This window comes from Macrotis lagotis, chromosome 1 (genome assembly GCF_037893015.1).
Source record: "Macrotis lagotis isolate mMagLag1 chromosome 1, bilby.v1.9.chrom.fasta, whole genome shotgun sequence".
NCBI classification, from domain to species: Eukaryota; Metazoa; Chordata; class Mammalia; order Peramelemorphia; family Peramelidae; genus Macrotis; species Macrotis lagotis.
The window spans coordinates 177,409,231-177,428,761 of NC_133658.1; the positions used below are offsets into that span (position 1 = coordinate 177,409,231).

Consider the following 19,531-nt stretch of genomic DNA (forward strand, 5'->3'; position numbering starts at 1 on the left):
AGAGTTTGAATCTGGTCTTAGACAACTGACACTTTCTAGCTGTGCAAGCTTGGGCTTAGCTTAACCCTGATAGCCTCTCCTTCAGGGAATCTACAGTTGTCCTGATTCACATCTGGCCACTGGTTTCAGATAGCTCTGAAGGAGAAAATGAAACTGATGTCTTATTAGCACAGCATTCCCTCACTCAAATCCAATTTATGTGCTTGTTATGACATCACCTTTCTAATGTCATGGTCTTCTTTGAGAATGAAGAACACTCTTCATACCCATTAAATTTTCATCTTCCAATAAGTATTAAAGAGCTCAGGGATTCATATATCCTTAGTTTTGTCTTATTTTTTCCAATATAAATTTTTCAATTGAAAAGGAAGGAGGTAATATGTACCTTGAAGTCAAAAAGCAATTTTCTCTGCTGTCTTTTTCCATATGCAAACTAGATTCTTAAAGCCTATATCCTTTACTAGAAGGAAATGAACATGGAAAGTTGAAAAATGATTCACTTATCTGAAAAGAGGTTCATATTCTATCTATTAGGTCATAATGTTCTTTGAATTGGTTTCATTCAGAATATATACAGAATCAAATAGTCTCCATTTTTTGTCCCTTATATTTTGTATATTTTTCTTGAAGGAGCAAAGCCTTACTAATAGTATTGACAGCAAATACCACAGGAATTCAGAGAGGAACTTACAAGACTATATCCAACTGGGAGAGTCAAGGAAGGCTTCATGTAGGAAGTGAGACCTAAGTTGGATGGGTTGAGGGTAGAGATGAATGAGTGTGCCCACTTAAGAGAATTCATTCAACAGTCAATTATTTAGCAAATACCCTGTAAAATACACTATGCTAAATGACTGAATACAAAACAATTAGTCCCTTCCCTCAAGAGGCTTATATTCTTTTGGGGGAAAATTACTAGTACAGAATTAAATCAATATAAACTATGTAGAAAAAATTTCAGGAGGTGGGAGAGCACCAACAGAGGTAGGGGGGCAGAAAGAGATTCCTATAGGAGGTGGCACTTGAAGTGAACTAGTACTAAGCTGGGATCTCTCAAAGGTGGCAGTGATAGAATGTATTCTTGGCGTAAAGAAAAGTGTGCAAAGGGATGGAGGCAGGAGTTACAATATGTTGTCTAAGGAACAGCAAAGTTCAGTGTTGCTATGAGGGCACATAATGAGAAATCAGACTAGAAGGATAGAGTAGTTGCAGATTGTGGAGGACTTTTAAGTGTCAAACAGATGAGTTTGTATCCTATCCTAGAGGAAACAGGGAATTATTGAAGTTTCCTAAGGAAGAGAATAATAGGGTTAAAGCTATGTTGTAGGAATATCTATTTGGCAGCTGTGTGGAGGACAGAATTGGAAAATGCAGTGATTGAGATCAAGGAGGTCAATTAAGAGACTATTACAGTAATTCAAGCAAAAAAAATATGAGGTGCTGAAATAGGATAGGGCTTATAAATGGTGGGACCAAAGGAATGGAGACAGAAAAACAAAACATGGCATGGGTCCATGAGTAGGCCAGTTTGTCTAAAATGGAGTATTCATATACAAAAGGAATTTAAAGGAAATCATGACAGCAGATGATACCGAAATATTGAAATTGTACATTGCCTTGATCATACAATAGCTACAATATTGTATTTCCTTCAGGATTATACTTTGAGAAGGACACTTATAGGATTGACAACTTGACGAAGCAATCAGAATGGTCCTGGACCTTAAATCTGAAATCAGAAGATCAGTTGAAAGAATTGGGTCTAGTAAGCCTGGAGAAGAGAAGACTCCTGGGGTCACATAATAACTGTCTTCAGTATTTGCAGAGATGCTGCGTAGAAAAGGTTTTAGGTCCCTGGGCTCATTTGGTCTCCCTCCTTTAGTCTCAGAAAGCAGAATTAGGAGCAATAGGTAGAAGTTGCAAAGAAATAAATTTAGGGTCAATATCAGGAAATTTTTTTTGATAAACTATCCAAAAGTTGAATGGAATACCTTGAGAAGTAGTGAGTTTTTCCTCCTTGAGTGGATGGGTAGGATTTTAAGCCACTTTTCAGGTATGGTACTTAAATTCATATCCAACTCCATAATTTTTTGATTTTGGAAGTCTTTTTTATTTCCTTCTTCCCCCCTAATAGTTAGCATTTCTTTATACTAGTCAATGTAAAATTCTGCTTGAACTTAAAGATGTAGAAATCAGTGTTATACAACTCACCAACTTTATTTTTTTAACCTCTTTTCTTCACCCAGTTTTCTTGCTCTCTCTCTCTCTCTCTCTCTCTCTCTCTCTCTCTCTCATCTGAATTTTCTTTGGAAGTTTCCTTTGGGAGGTTATTTTCATATTTTCATAATGAAGATGGGGTAGGGGAAGAGAGAATATAGGATTTCACCAAGCTTTGGGTACGTGGTTAATGCTTTTGTTTTAGTTGAATGTGTTTTGGGGTTTTGCAGTGCACATTAAGGCCAACTGTCTCCACACATGGTCCCCTCCTCACCCCAAGTAGGAGAGCTTCCACTGCTTTTGATCCAGGCAAAGAGAGATACATTTAATATCAAAACATTCACCACCCTTGGGCATGTACGGAGTTAGGAAAAGTCCAAAGACAAGAAGAATTTGGGAGATAACTTTATCTTCTTAGAAAATTAAGAATGAAGAGATTCAGTAGATTTTAAGTTAATAAAGATGATTCTTTATCCCAAAAGAATGAACTTGAAAATGCCCTTCTAAAATGAATGATTCTGAAGTATGAATGTGTTTGAAGAAACTTGCTTCTTGAATAAATAAGAGAAAGGGAGGCTGAGGCAAAAAATTAAAAAAAAAACCCTACATTTCTAGTTCCTTTTACAAAATGCAGGCTGAGTGGGAGAAGTCTGGCTATTCTTCAACATGTTTTGGCTTGTCTTTGCCTTAAAAGCCGGAGACATGGCCAGGGGCATCGTTTTTTTGTTCACCTTTCAAACCATCTTTCTGCTATGGTTTTTGTCTTTTGGCACATCTGCACTGAGTAAGCTCCCTTGGCATTCTAAGACATTGCACAATAGAATTCAGGGCCCAGTGAATTATTGAACTAAACTCCAGGGTAGCAAAGGAGAAAAATCTTCCTTTCCAAAGGAAAAAAAAATCCTCTTTCTAAAGCTCAACAGGAGCTAACTGGATTAAACTATTTCTCCACTTTTTTTCCATATTTGCTTTCTGCCTGCAATCCTTCTCCTCCCAAACATATAACTTTCCCCTCACTGGGCCTCCAACAGTGGTGAAGGGGGCAGGTTCTCTTTTAGGCATTTAGGTGTGGGAAGAGGTTACCAATGTGCTACTCTATTTTGGAGGTTCTATAAATTAGGCCTGTGTCTCATTGAAACAAAGTATCAATTAATTAGGAAAGATATATATATATATATATATAGATAGATAGATAGATAGATAGATAGATAGATATAGATATATAGATATAGATATCCATCTGGTTTAAAATGGCATTAAAAAGAAAAGCTACATCTCTCAGTTGTTACTTCTTGGCATTTTGATTAGTTGAAAATTTTAATTTCAGTTGTTGGATTTTTCACTTGGTTTGAGATAAAGAGCCACATAATCTAATTCCAATTCAATTACTGACTTCTGTATGACCCTGAGCAAATCACTTAACCTCTCTCTAGTTTAATTACTTGTTTTATAAAACAAAACTGATAATACATACTAACCTCTCACCTTTCCAGCAGGACTGTGAAGATTACTTAGATTGTATCTACATAGTGGAAAGGAAAGTGTAGAGTTAAGGCAATCAGGTAGGTAATTCAGGGCCACAGATACTTTTGCTGGGAATATTCAGATAATGGAGGTAGATATATTTTTTGGCAGTGGTTAGACATGCAATTGCTATGCTGCTCTATTTCTCCTCAATGCTCCATCCCCCACCTCAGTCTGACTAGAGTTTGAAGAGCATTTGAAGGATATGATGTAATACAGAAACTAAAGCTCTAGGATTTGCACAGGGTTCCCCATGTTACCCAAAAAAGTGATTCTGGAGATATGCCTGAAATGATCTCCTTGGGACCTGGCTATAGGACTGTCTAATAGTGTATGTTCTCTCCTTCCTTCCTTCCTTCCTTCCTTCCTTCCTTCCTTCCTTCCTTCCTTCCTTCCTTCCTTCCTTCCTTCCTTCCTTCCTTCCTTCCTTCCTTCCTTCCTCCTATTTTCCCTTCCTTCTTTCTTCCTCCTTTCCTCTTTTTCTTCTCTCCTTCCTTCACTCTTCTACCCTCTCTACCTTCTTTCCTTTTTACTTCTTTCTCCCTCTCTCTTCTGTCTCCTCTACTTCCCCTTCCCCTTCCTCTTCTTCATTCGCCATCTTCCCTACCCCCTGCCCTTCCTTCCAGCTGTCACAAATATACAAATTTACTCCAACATATAGAAGGCAACCCACCCCTCTACCCCCCAGTCTCTCAGGAATGGAAGAGGATTAGATTTTTTTTCTACTTCAGCAACTTTATTCCCCTTGAATATATTCCAAGACAGACTAAAACTCATTATATTGTGTTCGAGCAAGTCAAGTAAGATAGTAAAATCCTTTCTCAAATTGTGGAATGAAAAGCTTGGCAATCATGTGCCAACCAGAATTTACCAAAGATGTAAAATTGTTCTTTACCTGCTCTCAAGTATATATTGTTTATCTTCCTTATAAAGTACTTACTTTATGCTGTACTTTTGTCTGATAGGAAACCATCATGTCCTGTATTCATGCATGAATTCATTCACCTAGCAAGTACCTACCATTTGCAAGATACTGTAGTATATACAAAACCAAAATAGTTCCTGCCCTCAAGGTATTGGGGGGAGGGGGGCTAAACATATAATTCTGTGTGAACTCATTTGAGTTCTGTAAGAACCTCATTTGAGCCTCACAACAATCTTTAAAAGTAAATTATTATTCCTCATTATTATTCCCATTTTACATTTGAGGAAACTGAGACAAGAAGTTATATGACTTGCTTAGGGTTACACAAAGGGTAAATGTCTAAAGTGGATTATGAGCTCATGGCTTCTCTACCCTTGTCTCCTTTTTCCCATCCAATATGCCAAAATTTGGAAGGGAGGAGGTATACATAAAGATAAATAAATACTATAATACAAAATAAAAATAAATAACTATATACAGTTATTTAAATGCCTGTGGTTCTATGGATGTCAAGAAACAGGTATCAAAGTAAATAAGTGTCTATTTGGCAATTGAGTTTTACAGAGTTGCCTGGGAGCACTGGGTTGTGACTTGTCATGGGTCAATTGTTCAGTCAACAATAAAAGGTAAAAGAGAGTCCTTTACTCATGGATCTGAGCTTTATGAAGATTAATTTGATTGCTGAGTAGAAGACAATCTGGAGCAAGGAACAGTAAGCATACCAAAATAGCCTACATATGAGATGGAGAGTCTGAATCAAGTGGGTAGTGGCATTAGAAGATAGGAAGTGATATATGTACCAGATGTTAAGAAGATGAAGTTGATAAAATTTAAAGTATCACATAAATGTTAATTGTTACTAGTATTATTTATTCTATTCCCTATCCTTCCTGTTTTTGTGATTTATTTGAATTTATAGACTTAGCCAATATTTCCTCTCAGTCTTCATCTTTTTATTCTAGCATCTCGACTTACACATTTTTCTTGCATGTTTTGGTGAGATAGGATTTTAGGAGATCGGTAGATCAGGTATGAGATGGGGGAATGAGAGGTCAGGAAATAAAGGGTGAGAGGCTTATATATTGATAGTTAGCAGGAGTCTCTGTAGTTGTCTGGTTTGAACCCCTCATTTTTTTTTAGGTTTTTGCAAGGCAAATGGGGTTAAGTGGCTTGCCCAAGGCCACACAGCTAGGTAATTATTAAGTGTCTGAGACCGGATATGAACTCAGGTACTCCTGACTCCAAGGCCAGTGCTTTATCCACTATGCCACCTAGACGCCCCTTAACCCCCTCATTTTACAAATGAGGAAACTGAGACCTACAGAGGTTGTTAATTGTCCATCCTCACATAGAAAGTAGCAGAACTAGGATTCATAACAGAAATAGAAGAATAAAGAAAAAGTTCAGGAAATTATAACACTTTTTTTCTAACATAATATGTATCTTTTTAAAGTTTAGTATCCCTCATGGAGTTATGGTTCCCTACTCTTATAATTCTAGAGGATCACTTGGCCTCCCATTGGATAAAGAGGTCTTTCAAATTTTTTCTACAAAGTTTTTTAGCATAGCATAGCATTTCCTTCTATATGTGATACCTTTTCCTTAATGCTATCCTATTCTTATTGCTCTTTATCTCACTTGCTCCAAGGCTGCTCTAGAACCTTCCTCCAAAAGTCATTTTTCTCTCTTAGTCATTTTCAGACATTCCATCTCTACTAGTGCCTTTCCATCTATTAGATGGATTAGATCTATTCAATTGTTTTAAAAAACAAAAGTCTGCCCTTGACTCTCTTATTCCATCAAGCCACATTCCTTATCAAACTGCTGATAAAAAGTTGTCTCTATACTCAATACCTCTACTTTCTCATCACTCATTCATCTTCTTGCAATTTGACTTTCTCTTCCACCATTCTACTCAAATATTGTTTTCGACTTCATAAGTCACTTTTAATCACAAGTCCAGTGTCTCCTCTTTATTTCTTATCCTCCCTGACCCTTTTTTTTTTTTTAGTTTTTGCAAGGCAATGGGGTTAAGTGGCCACACAGCTAGGTAATTATTAAATGTATGAGGCCAGATTTGAACTCAGGTACTCCTGACTCCAGGGCTGGTGCTCTATCCACTGTGCCACCTAGCTGCCCATCTCCCTGACCCTTTTTGCAAATTTGATAATCTTGACTATTTTGTTTCCCTTTGTGTCTTTACTCTACACCATTGGGTTCATAGTCATTCTTGGTTCTCCTTCTATAACAGGGGCAAGAAACCTCTGGACTATTGGCCATATTGATCTGGTGTTGTCAAGGCAACCACAGGTGGGACTCGAAATTAAATAAAATGAGGAAATGGGGGGGGTGAATTAATTAAATATATGACCAAATATAGCCCTCAAATGATGTTATAAATCCAAATGACCCTTGGCAGAATAAAAGGATCCCCACCAGTGATCTAGTTAAGTCCATACACCAAAAAGCATCTCCTCAACAATATACTTGATAAATGCTTGTTCACCCTTTATCTAAAAATCCCCAGTGAAGGGTAATCTAATTCATCTTAAAGCTGTTGTTTTGAAAACTTGAACAATTAGAAAGTTTTTTGCCTTCACACAAAACAAAATTTACCTCTGAAATGTCTACCTATTCTCCAAGTTTTGTCCTTTGAGGCCAAAGAAAAACATTAGTCTTCTGCATGACAGCCCTTCAAATGCTAGAGCACAGCCATCCTATGTTCATTCCCCTTAAATATCTTTACTTCCAGCTGATTCCTGATGTCTGATTCCTTCATCCAAACTGTTTATGGTATAACCTAAAATACCTTCAACACTCCATTCATTATTCTCTGAGCATTCATCAACTTAGTAATATATTTCCTAAAACATGTTTCCTAGAAACAAGCACAGTATTTCATCTGTGGTATCACCAGGATCAGGATAATTGAAGCTACCTTCTCCTTGAAGACCCTCTTAATGAAGACCAAGATACTTTAACTTTTGGGCTGCTGAATCACCTTGTTGATTCATAAAATTCTAGAATTTTTAAAAAAACAGCTGAAGGCCATGCTTCCTTGTACTGGAAAAGTTATTGTTTTCAGTTTTGGGGGATTTCTTTTTAAAGCCCGAGAGTCTACACTCAAACTCTAATACATTTCATCATATATTCATTTAAAGTCAATATTCTAGATTGCCAAAATCTGTTAACATTCTTGCTGTTTTTCACTGTGTTAGCTAGTGCTCCCAGTTTTGTTATCTGCAAATTTGATAAGCACATAATCCAAGTTAATACTAAATTATTACAAATAATTAATAATAAGTTAAAATGTAGTACCTTTTGGGGTACTCCAGGAAGCCATGTCTCTGAGTCCAACTAATCAACCAGTTCTAATTGTGCTACTATCATTTAGCCCAATGCTATGTAACTCAAATAGAAATGGAAACCACTAATCTATAAAGATCCCTGAGGACTGTATATTGATTTTGCTTTAAAATTTAATATTATATATATGTTTTAAAGTGTTTTTACTCATTTTGTCAAGTATTTCAATTTATAATTTAATCTGCTTTGGGCTATACTTTATAATGTTGTGAATTGCATCCCACCTGTGGACTATATGTTGAACACCTCTAGCCTTATCCACATTTCTTTTTTCCTTCACAAGCATGTGACATTTTATAAAGCACTTTGATAAAATCTAGTTAAACCATATTTAAATATTCCCTCATTTATCAACTTAGCTACTCAATGGAAAAATAAAAAAATTAAAAAGGCTAATCTTGCTTGTTCTTGCCAAACAACAATTCAACCTATTTCAAAAAGCATTAACCACATGTAAAAGCTCTCTGCAAAGCACAGGGAGCCAAAGAGGCAAGAATAAAATATCCCCTACAGTCTTTTGGGACAAAGGGGAAAACATGTACATAGAAAATAATAAAGGTTAACCAATCACTTGTCTGGTATACTGTCCTAGAGATCTTTTTTTTGTGAATGGGTTGGGCTAGATTTTTTTTTAAGCTCTCAAAATTCTCTGATTCTATTATTTTGTCATTTCCCATAGAAACTGGAGGGAATCAGGATAGGTTTTCTGATGGAATTATCACTTGGTCTAAGCTCTGAAGGAAGTTAAGCATTCTAAGAGACAAGAGTGAGAAGAGACATTTTTTCAGGCACGGGCTATCAACTTGTGCAAAGAGATGGAACATCATGGATAGGAATAGGAGGTCAGTTTACCCAGAATGTAGAGTATGTGAAGAAGAACTTGGGAAGGTAGGTTGGAGCCAGTTTGTGAAAGTCACTAAATGCTAACCAGAAGAATATATCTTATCTGAGAAGCAAGATGGAACTATTGGAATTGTGTAAGTAGGGAGATGATGAAGTTAGAACCTGTGCTTTAGGAATAACAATTTTGTCAATGTTTAAAGAGTGAATTGAACAGTAGAAGGACTTGAGGCAGAGGGATCAATTAGAAATTATTTCAATAAACCTCAGAAAGATGTGATGAGGTCTAAGTGAGAGTGCTGGTTATGTGAGGAGAGAGAAGACAATGAAGACAAGGTATGTTGTGCAGGCAGAATTAACAAAACTTTCTAGATGAAAGATGAAGTAGAGGACAGAGTCCAAAATGACTTTGAAATTATGATAGTGGGAGACCATAAGGATGGTAATACCTTCAAGAGAAATAAAGACATAAAAAGAGAAGAGTTGAGAGAGGGGAGGTAGGAAATAGAAGGTATTATATTAAAGATTTCCAGCTGGAACTGCTCAATAGGTATTTAGTGATACCTGACTGGAATTCAGGTGAAAAAGGAGAACTGGAAAACTAGATCTGGGGAGAAAAGCATAGAGCTGATCATTGAAAAGGATGACTTTTCTAACTTTTGCAGATAACAAAACTGGGAGCACTAGCTAACACAGTGTTTTCTAACTATCCCATTAATACCATTTTTCCATGAAGTTTGAATATTAGTATTAAAAGTATGGTGTTTTTCAATAGAAGCTATTGCTACTGTTCTTACAAGATTTGTTTGTTTGTTTAAAATAGAGCTACAATTAGTTTGTTTAGGGAGGGAATTCTCTACCAAGGTAAGGAATACTGTTTTGCAATGTAAAGCCTTAAGAGTTGCCTGGGGTCCCAAGTCTTTCTGATTCTGTGGCCTGTTTTCTATCTATTTTACCATGTAGGTTATCATATCATAATGTTATAATAAGATAATAATATATATATAATAATGATGAGATTAAGGAAAAAGTATCCAGTAAGGGAAAAGGATCCAGAGTGATGTGTCTCTGTGTTCCACAACCCTAAGGACACAGATCTGAAATAGGATTCATCAATAAATATCCAGGTGAAATGAAACTGAGGAAGGCACTATGTGAGATCTCCAAAGCTTGTTCACCTACTCCATTCTCTTTCATTCCCAATGCTGTCTATCAGTTCTACAGGGGGAGAAGTTTTCTTTCTAGTGCTCTTCGAAGTACTGACCTTGCTCGTATTCTTTGTACTCCCTATGGTGTCTATATGCCTATAGTGTCTATATCCCTATTTGCTCCCATGGATTTAACTATTGACTTTGCTCTGCAAACAATTACATAATCTTCCCCAGTCCAGATCTCTCTTTTGAGTTCCAAATATAATCTCCATCTGCCCACAAGGTCTTTATACCTCAATACCCCCACTGGAGCTTCATATTCAGTATGTTTAAAATTGACTTTATCAACTGAAACAAGATTGTTAAGTTCCACAAGGGTGTGAACTGTCTAAAATCCCACTCTTTTACAATTCTTTAAAAAACAAGTAAAGATTGATCCCACTTTAAGGTCATACTGGATGGGCAACATATAGAATCATATAATTTTGGAAGTCAGAAAGGAAAATGAGTTACAGAGGAGTTAATTGAGTTCCCCGAGGCTTCGCAACTCAGTTAGTAATAAAAATGCTACTAGAATTCAGGTTTCCTGAGCTCTAGGACAAAGCTTTTCCCATTATTCCTGGCTGTAGGTGCTTTTACTGGGCATCCTCTTTAACTTTTTCATGAGTCTTGTCCTTTTGAGAGTTTTTGAAAATGAATTCTATATAAGATCTTCTTTCCTGTTGTTAAACTTGATTTGAAAAGCATTCTTAAATACTAGTGGGCCAAGATAAAAGCAGGTAAGAAAAACAAAGACATTGTAGGAAAAGAGAAAACAAGTGAAGGGTTCTAAATGTTTATACTTGTGTCCATTTAACCCAGTAGATCACTAGTTAGACATCAAGAAATGTAGCCATTGAATCAGACCACAGTTTGACTGATCCTACTCATTTTGGTCATTTTCATGAATGAGTTGGTTCACCACAGTCTCATCAAATATGAAGACATCCTGAATGATCAGTGGCCCAGTCCGGTATTTCTGTTCAGGCAAACCTAACTCAAACTGTCATATTAACTAGGCAGAAAAGTAGAAACCATGCCAGAAAGTATATAGTATAGTTGAAAGAACTAGATATAGAAGCAAAAGGCAGCTTTAGCCATCTCTGGAAGAGATGAACTAGTGCAGTGATAATAGATTGATCTTGCAAATAGCTCCTTGCTCTTTTGAAGAAAATAACAACAAATACCAGGCAAGCAGAAAAGAATTTTGAGTTTACTACCTCTAAACCTCATCAGGGAAAGACAAGCTGGTAAAAATCTGCTATGAGCTAGGAACGCTTGGTGCTTGGTTTTCCAAGCTATTATAACTATTCCCAGATTAGCACAATCTGGCATACATCCTAAAACTACACTGGATTGTAAATTCCTAGAAGGCAGGGACCATGCCTAATCTATAGTCTATAAACTCCACACAGCCCAATAGAGAGTATGATGAACACAGTGGACATACAATAAACGTTAGCTGATGATATGATGAATGTGGGCCAAATTATATTTTATTTTAAATTAGTCTCAGCCTACGAGCCTCAGGAACCCTAATTTAGCTTTTATGTGGTATTTTAAAGAAGAAATCCAGGATTTTCAATTGACAGTGTTAGAGAAGATATTATTAGTCTTATGACTTTGAACAATAAATAGCCACCACTGCCATTAGAACTCGTCTTTCTCCTTGAAACATACTAATTATATAGCTAATTAATTGTCTGTCCTAATTTTTTGAGTGAGGTAAACATCTGCATATTATTATGGTCAATGTTTGTTACATTGTTGAAGGGGTAAAGGGAGACATATTATAAACTTGCTAATGGTTTGAGTCACTTCCATACGAAGACTCTGCATTTTCTTCTTCTCTTTACATGTGATAAACACACAGGACTTTATCTGTGGTGGCATCTATTATGTCTGGAAGGCTTCCACACATCTAAAAATAAGCTCAAGAACATAATTGGTGGCATTTCAAAGAGAAGAACAAAAGTTTCTCCTCTTAAGAAGATAAAAGAATAAAAGGGCATATGATTATCTTTATGCATGAGTGAGAAGAGAGCACTCCCAGGAATAGAGAGGATTGGGAAGAAAAAATTAAATCAGTTTCAGACTGTACAATCCATTTTCCTAAGGGGGAAGGGCTGACCTGTTCTTATTGCTTTAGGAAAGTGGCACGAGGCAGATTGTCATAAATGTGTAAGACTCAGAGGATTGTCAGTCACCACTGTAATACTCAAAGGGAAGTAAACAGGATATGGCAGGCAAAAAGAAAGTATGCAATTTTAATAAAGAGATGGGATGACAGAGGCTAACCACCTTATGCTATTGCATGCCCCCTACATATATGTGAGATAATTCATTTTAATCACTTTGCCTGAGGCAGTAGGAATGTAATTGATATCCAAAGCCATGAACCTCAGAGAACATGAAAACATAGTGCACTTTTAGGAATCACTCCTGGAGAAAAGGAAAGCAATCCGTAGTTTGCAAAAACCTTCACTTAGTGTTTGGGTGTTATGGGACCCTTAAAACTAAAAACTTCGTGTTTAGCCTCTTGGTCAAAGAATGTAATGTGCCAAAGGACTGGTGTGAACACAGACTCATATGTGGAAAAATTAGTTGTTTCCTGGGGGAGCACATCTCCTAACTGTGAAAGAAAATACCCTAATTTTCAAAATGTTTTTGTTCTTTTTCAGTGTGGTTAATAGTGGAATGTTAGAGGATTACTTCATTAGGTGGTAGTAGATATTGAATTCTTGGTTTTTAAGTTTCAAGTGTAAAGTCCCTTTTAAGAGTGTAAAACCACAGGGCCTAGGAAGATATACACTTCATTTCAGATTTATATGGAACAAAGTTTGAGGTTTTTAGGAGCAATGAAGCCACACTGACTCTCAATTATGTAGGAAATTACTATTTGGTTGTAGTTATGTAGATCTAAGACTTCTCTATCCTTCCAGCTTTCACTATGCTGTTAAAGCTATATTAGCAAATTCTCAAGAAGCAATATGGAACAAGTGAAGAGATAAAACTCAAATACATTAATTAAAAAAAAACATTTTTTAAATACATTTATTTTAATTATATTTTTATTTCATTAAAAATTACTTTTTAAATTTTGAGTTTTTAAAAGAATTTAAACAACTACTGACTGGACTTCTCTAAATGGGTGTCACTTAAATATCTCAAACTGAACATGTCCAATATGGACATCTTTTGCCCAAACCCACCCCTCTTCTCAAATTTCCCATCATCTTTCCAATGATCCAGGTTCACAACCTTAGATTCATCCTCAATTCTTCACTTTCCTTCACTCCCTATATCTAATCAGTTGCCAAGACCTGTCAGTACTATCTCCATGTGTCTCAAACAGCAACCATTCTAACTCAGGACTTTATCATCTCTTAGTTTAACTATTTCAGTTCCCTATAAATTGATCTTCCTGCCTCTGTTCTCTCCTCTCTACAATTCATTTTCTGCACAAGCTCCTAAATGTATAATTTTAAAGCCAGGTCTGACCATGTCACTCTGACATTCAAGAAGCTTTTTTGACACCCTAGTATCTTAAGGATAAAATACATAAAATTTTTCCTCTTTATCATATGTCTTCAAAATCTAGCTCCAGTCTATCTTTCCTTTACTCTCACTCATGCAAATGTATTATAGCCAAATTGGCCTATTTGCAGTTCTCCACACATGACACTGTTTTCTGTGACCATGCCTGGAACGCATTCTCCTTCTGAGTGACTAGCTCCATTCAAGGTCCATCTCAGCATCTCCTCCCACATAAGGCTTTAGCTCATTCTCCAAATTGTTAGTGACCTTGGGTAGGAAGGGAAGAGAAGGCTCCTCCCTCACGAATATTTTGTGTTTCCTTATCTGTGTACATGCATCATCAACATCATCATCCTTCCATCCCCCGATCTTGTAGGATATAAGTTCCTAAAGGGCAAGCACTTTATTTTTTTGTTAATGTTTCCTTAGTGCCTATAACTGGCTTGTGCTTGGAAATGACTACTTCTAAAAACAATTTGAGTAAGCACCATTCAATTTTGTCCTTATAGTTGATTAAAGTTATATATTGGAGAAGCAGCAAGTTGTAACTCAAATGAACTATCAATCATTTTAATCTATACTCTCTTCCCTTCTTAAGGGAATAATTAGGAGTTGCCTTTATATTCTGTCAGACTAAGGATGTTATAAAGATCATAGAATGTCCAAGTCTTGAAGGAACTGAGAAGACTCTAACAGGCTATAACTGAATAAGAATCTCCATAATATAATACCCCAAAAGTATTCACCTTCCAAAAAAAACTATGGTAGCCCAATCTACCTTTAGACAATTCAGACTGTTAGGAAGTTTGTATTCAGTTTCTCTTTTCAATATCTATTCACTCATTATAGCTAATTCTGAAAATGAAGGTCAAACAGAACAAATCTAATCCAGTCTTCCAATGGCAGCTCTTCAGATACTTAAAGTTAGTTATACTGTCCCACCTCAAAGTTTTCCTTGTCATCTACTAAAAGTTACCCAGTTTCTTCAGTGAATTCTTTTTTTTTTTAGGTTGTTTTTGCAAGGCAAACGGGGTTAAGTGGCTTGCCCAAGGCCACATAGCTAGGTAATTATTAAGTGTCTGAGGCAGAATTTGAACCCAGGTACTCCTGACTCCAGGGCCGGTGCTTTATCCATTACACCACCTAGCTTTCCTTCTTCAGTGACTTCTTAAATAAGATAATCTTTAAGTCCTTCACTATCCTGTATGCCATCCTCTGGATACTCTTTCAATATCCTTCTTAAAATGTGCCACCAGAAAACTAAACCCAATACTTCAGATGTGGTCTGATCAAGGCAAAGTACTTCAAATACCATATTTCCCTAGTCTTAGAAACTATGCTGTTCTTAATTCAATCAAAGATTGTATTAGTATCTACTATTAAGTCTAGGCATAGTGCTAAGTGCTTCTACAAATATCATTTCATTTGACCCTCATAAAAATTCTACATGTATTGGGTAATGTTAGAGTCAGGATAATCTGAGTAAAAATCTGACTTCAAACTAGATTATGGTCAAGTCACTTAACTTCTATTTACCTCAATCAGTTCTCATCTGTAAATAAGAACTATGAAATAATAGTTACTAGGATTGCTGTGAAGATCTTCATAAAGCACAAAATTAATGTTTGACAATTATTTGTTTTCTTTTTCTTCATTTAGCAGTTCCCCAATGTCTAGAATTACCCCTTGTTCCTCATCTCCCCCCCCCCCCCCCAGTAAAGTCCCTAGACAAAGCACAGCTCAAATACAAGTTGCTCTATGAGGCTTGTTCTGAGTCCTACAGTTATTAGTGCTAACTCTTTGGAGTTTATTATGGATATATTTCTGTCTTCTGTACAGAGTTTTTCTCCTCTTGCTTCCCCTTCTCTCCCCTCCACCCCTCAGGTAAGAAGATATGGATTTATTTTTATTTGTTTGTAGCACAATGACTTACACATGTTTGTTGTTGTTATTCAGTTGTTTCTAACTGTCCATGACCCCATTTGGGGGGTTTTCTTGGCAAAGATACTGGAGTGCTTTGCCATTCCCTTCTCCAGCTCATTTTACAGATGAGGAACTGAGGCAAACAGGGTTAAGTAACTTCCCCCAGGGGATTTTTAAGTGTCTGAAGTTGGATTTGAACTCAGAAATGTGTCTTCCTGATTCCAAGCCTAGTGCTCTATTTCACCACCCAGTCACTAACACACAAGCAAAACATTTAAGTGTTTGCTGAATTGAATGTGAATAACTTCAAAAATGAATCTAATTAAAATAAGAAACATTAGTTATCAGAGAACTATGTTCATAAAATCATGGTTATAGGAAAAGGATTATACCCCTTACCCATTGGACACTGGTGACCATGGAAGCCAAAGGAAATAGAGGAATGCATTAATCTTCATAAATTTGAAGTTGATAATACAAAGGCTCAAGATGGCCATAGAGCACAAACACTAAGGCTTCTTCTATGACAGAAAAGGTTAAGAAAGATCCAGCGCTTGATGCCCTTTAATTAGAAAGCTCCTAATAAAACCTAGGCAGCTTATCACTTTACTTAAGGAGAAAAGACGCAGAAAGTAGGAAAGCAAGAGAGGAAATTTAAGGAATGGCAAGTAGCCCAGATTGGCTGGAGCATAGGAAGCATAAAGGGAAGTAATAAGAGATAAAACTAGATAAGTAGATTGAAGACCTAGAATGACAGACTATTTAGTTTAATACTCTATTATGTAGGCAACAGTCACTCAAAGCTTTGAGCAGGGGATTACATAACTGGGACTATTCTCTAAAGCTTAATCTGGAAACAGTGTATGGGATGAAAAGAGGAGCAGAGAAAATTGTGGAAGGATTATTAGACAACAAGTGTCCAACAGAGAGGTAATAAGACCCTGAACTTTGTCAGTAGCAGAAGGAAGGAGGCAAATGGGATAGATAAAGTAAATTTTGGGGGAGCAGTATTGACAAGATCTGGTGAACAATTAAATATTGGACAATGGATAAAGAAAAGTAAAGATTATTCAGTGTTAATATCTGGCTACCTAATGTCATTAAAAAATAAGAGTCAGTGAAAAGGAAGTGTTAATTTGTGGTAGAAGAGGTAGTTTCTTATAACATAAAGAGAAAGGGTTTGACCTGGTTTTGAATCTCATCTTGGTTGCTGACTACATGAGTTATAAGGCCCTTTGACTCAATCCTATGATGGATCAGTTTGGGTTACGTTGTTTTTTGAGGGGGTTGATGGAATATCCTACTAGAAATATTCAGTAAGCTATTTAAAATGTGAATCTGGGGGAAGCTAGGTGATACAGTGGATAGAGCCTCAACCCTAGAGTCAGGAGGACCTGAGTTCAAATCCAACCTCAGATATTTAAGAATTACTTCGCTGTGTGAACTTGGGCAAGTCACTTAATCCCATTGATTTGCAAAAAAATAAATGTGAATCTGATGCTTGGGAGAAAAGTCCAGGCATGAATGTCCAGAAAGATATGGATTCTGAAAAAGAAAGGATTTTCATGAATCTTTTTCCTCTTGCAAAGGAAAACTCTGAGTTTTAGAAACCTTGGGGACATTTAAAAATACAATAAAATGATGGATAGTAAAGCTTATTACATGATACTATCTAGGGGCTGTATGCTGTAAGTGCTCAATAAATCTTTATTGAATAGAATCCTCCCTACTTCTCACATTTCCCATCCCCTCACCCCTACTCTCTGACTTCCTTCCACTCCCAATATCAAAAGTGGATACAATCTCAAGGGAAATTCAAACCTATTACATCCTATTTCATTCATTTATTTTAACTCCTTTGTTAACATCACATTGCCAGTTATTTCAGATCTTGAACTTAAACTTAACAGTTTGCAATTATACTTTCATGATGCACCTGTATGGCACCTTGGGCTGCCAGAAACCAGTAATGCTCATTTATTAGGAAACCCCTACTGACACTATAAAAAGATTATATAGCTATCAGAGACCTAACAAAGCCTTAGGCTAAGAAGAGAGAGCTTTGTACAACCAGGGCCAGTTCCATTCCCCACCTGCCTACACAGATTGTTCTGATTTGGTCCTGCTCCATGTTACCTTCCACAACTATTGTTTGATCTCTACCTTAAAAACTAACAACATCAAGAACCAGTGAGTCCTGTGGATTGGCCTTTTTGCTTTTGCTAACCCCTGTGGACAATGACTCTCATGCTAATGCTATCTAACACTTTTATAGGTATTACTCAACTGGTAATGGTAAATGAAGTTAGGTGAAGACATTAGCTTAACCAGGTTCTCAATTAGTTTCTTATATTTTTTTAAGTTACAGATTTAATTCCATTGCACAGCACTGACTCCTCCATCATTTAGTTTTCAACCTATACTTGAATTAGAATAACTTCTACAACACTATTGACAAATGCTGTCCTGCTCTCTCCTTGAAGATCTCCAAGGAGGGAGAAACCACTACAACCCATTCCAAATCTTAATAGCTGTTTAGGAAGTTTTTTCTTACAGTGAGTTTAAATCGACCTTTTTGCAATAGGAACCCCTACTTCTATTTCTCCCCTTTGGGACCAAAGAGTTGCCCCTTCTTCCCATTACAATCCTTCAGTTATTTGAAGACAACTATGATACCCCACCTACATTTCTTTTCCAAGAGCTAAAATTGAACTAGAGTGCTGGAACTGAAATCCGGAAGACTTAATTTTCCTCAATTGAAGGTTGTGGTCTAGTTCTCATTTTATTTTGGTTCTGTAGAAGACCTTCTCCTCAATTGAAGGTAGTGGCCTAATTGTTACTTTATTTTGGTTCTATGGTCATTAAGAGGTACTGATCTGGTTAAGTCAAATGAGACTCCCCTGAACTAGTTATTAGTCCTCTTTTGGAGGATGATTAGATGTTAAACTTTCACCCATTTTCTCACAAATGGGGTGAGGTGGGACAGTATCATTATAAGGGTAAGTATTAAGAATTGTAGGAGAGAGTAGCACAAAGAATAGTAGAAGGTGAGTAGTACCTTACTACCCACTTAGAGTTGGGCAGTAAGAGTGGTTCTGAGGCTTCAAATGTCTTATAGACTTCTCTTCTATTGGCAGCTCATAACTTTAACTTTAGAGAGATGAGTTCCAACAGTAGGAAATTCCAGTGTTTCTTCTTTACAGCCTATGGGCTTAGAAGTGACCACTGCTTCAGTAGAGATCATTGCATTTCTTTGATGGAAGGGTATTAAAAGGAGATATGATTTTGGACTTGTCTTCTTAAAGGGAAGCACTATAATCATGCTCTAGTTTAGTGCCATGATGTAAAATCTATCACTTCCTGGGGAAACTAGGTAGCCTGGAGCAAAGGAGCCTTGGGGTGTGGCTGTGGTGATGGGAGGCACAGATTTGAAGGCTATTGTAGGTCTGTTACTTGTTCCAAAAGATACCTTGGTTTAAGAGTATTTCTTAACCTGTAATCTATGGAGAGTGACCCATAGATGAATTTCTGGGGATCTGTGAACTTGGATAGGAAAAAAAAATTAAATTTTTATTTTCCTTAATCTCTAAAATTGTTTCTATATATATCTCTTCAATTATTTAAAATATTATTCTTTTTTTTAAGGTTTTAGCAAGGCAATGGGGTTAAGTGGCTTGCCCAAGGCCACACAGCTAGATAATTATTAAGTGTCTGAGGCAGGATTTGAACTCAGGTACTCCTGACTCCAGGGCCAGTGCTCTATCACTGCGCCACCTAGCCATACCTTAAAATATTATTCTGATTAGGGACCCCTGCCATACAAAAAAGTTAAGACTACTTTGCTCTAGAGGAAAGAAGTAAGTGCAATGGGGCAATGTTGAAGCAAATTTGTACTTCAAAATAATAGCTAAGATTTATAGTACTTACCATGTGCTAAGCATTTTAATCATCTAATTTTATCTTCACAACCATGAGAGGAAGGTGCTATTATTATCTCTATTTTATAGAT

General features: G+C 36.6%; 1 protein-coding gene and 1 long non-coding RNA gene across 2 annotated transcripts in view; one reads left to right on the top strand and one right to left on the bottom strand.

Annotated features, from left to right (window-relative positions):
- ISM1 (isthmin 1) overlaps window positions 1-19,531 on the bottom strand; it is a 111,447-nt gene that overhangs the window by 54,567 nt on the left and 37,349 nt on the right. The gene's annotated exons all lie outside the window — the stretch shown is intronic.
- LOC141504435 (uncharacterized) overlaps window positions 8,751-19,531 on the top strand; it is an 18,883-nt gene continuing 8,102 nt past the window's right edge. Inside the window, exon 1 of the long non-coding RNA XR_012473369.1 lies at window positions 8,751-8,920. This is a non-coding gene — a long non-coding RNA (uncharacterized LOC141504435). The remainder of the gene's footprint in view (window positions 8,921-19,531) is intronic.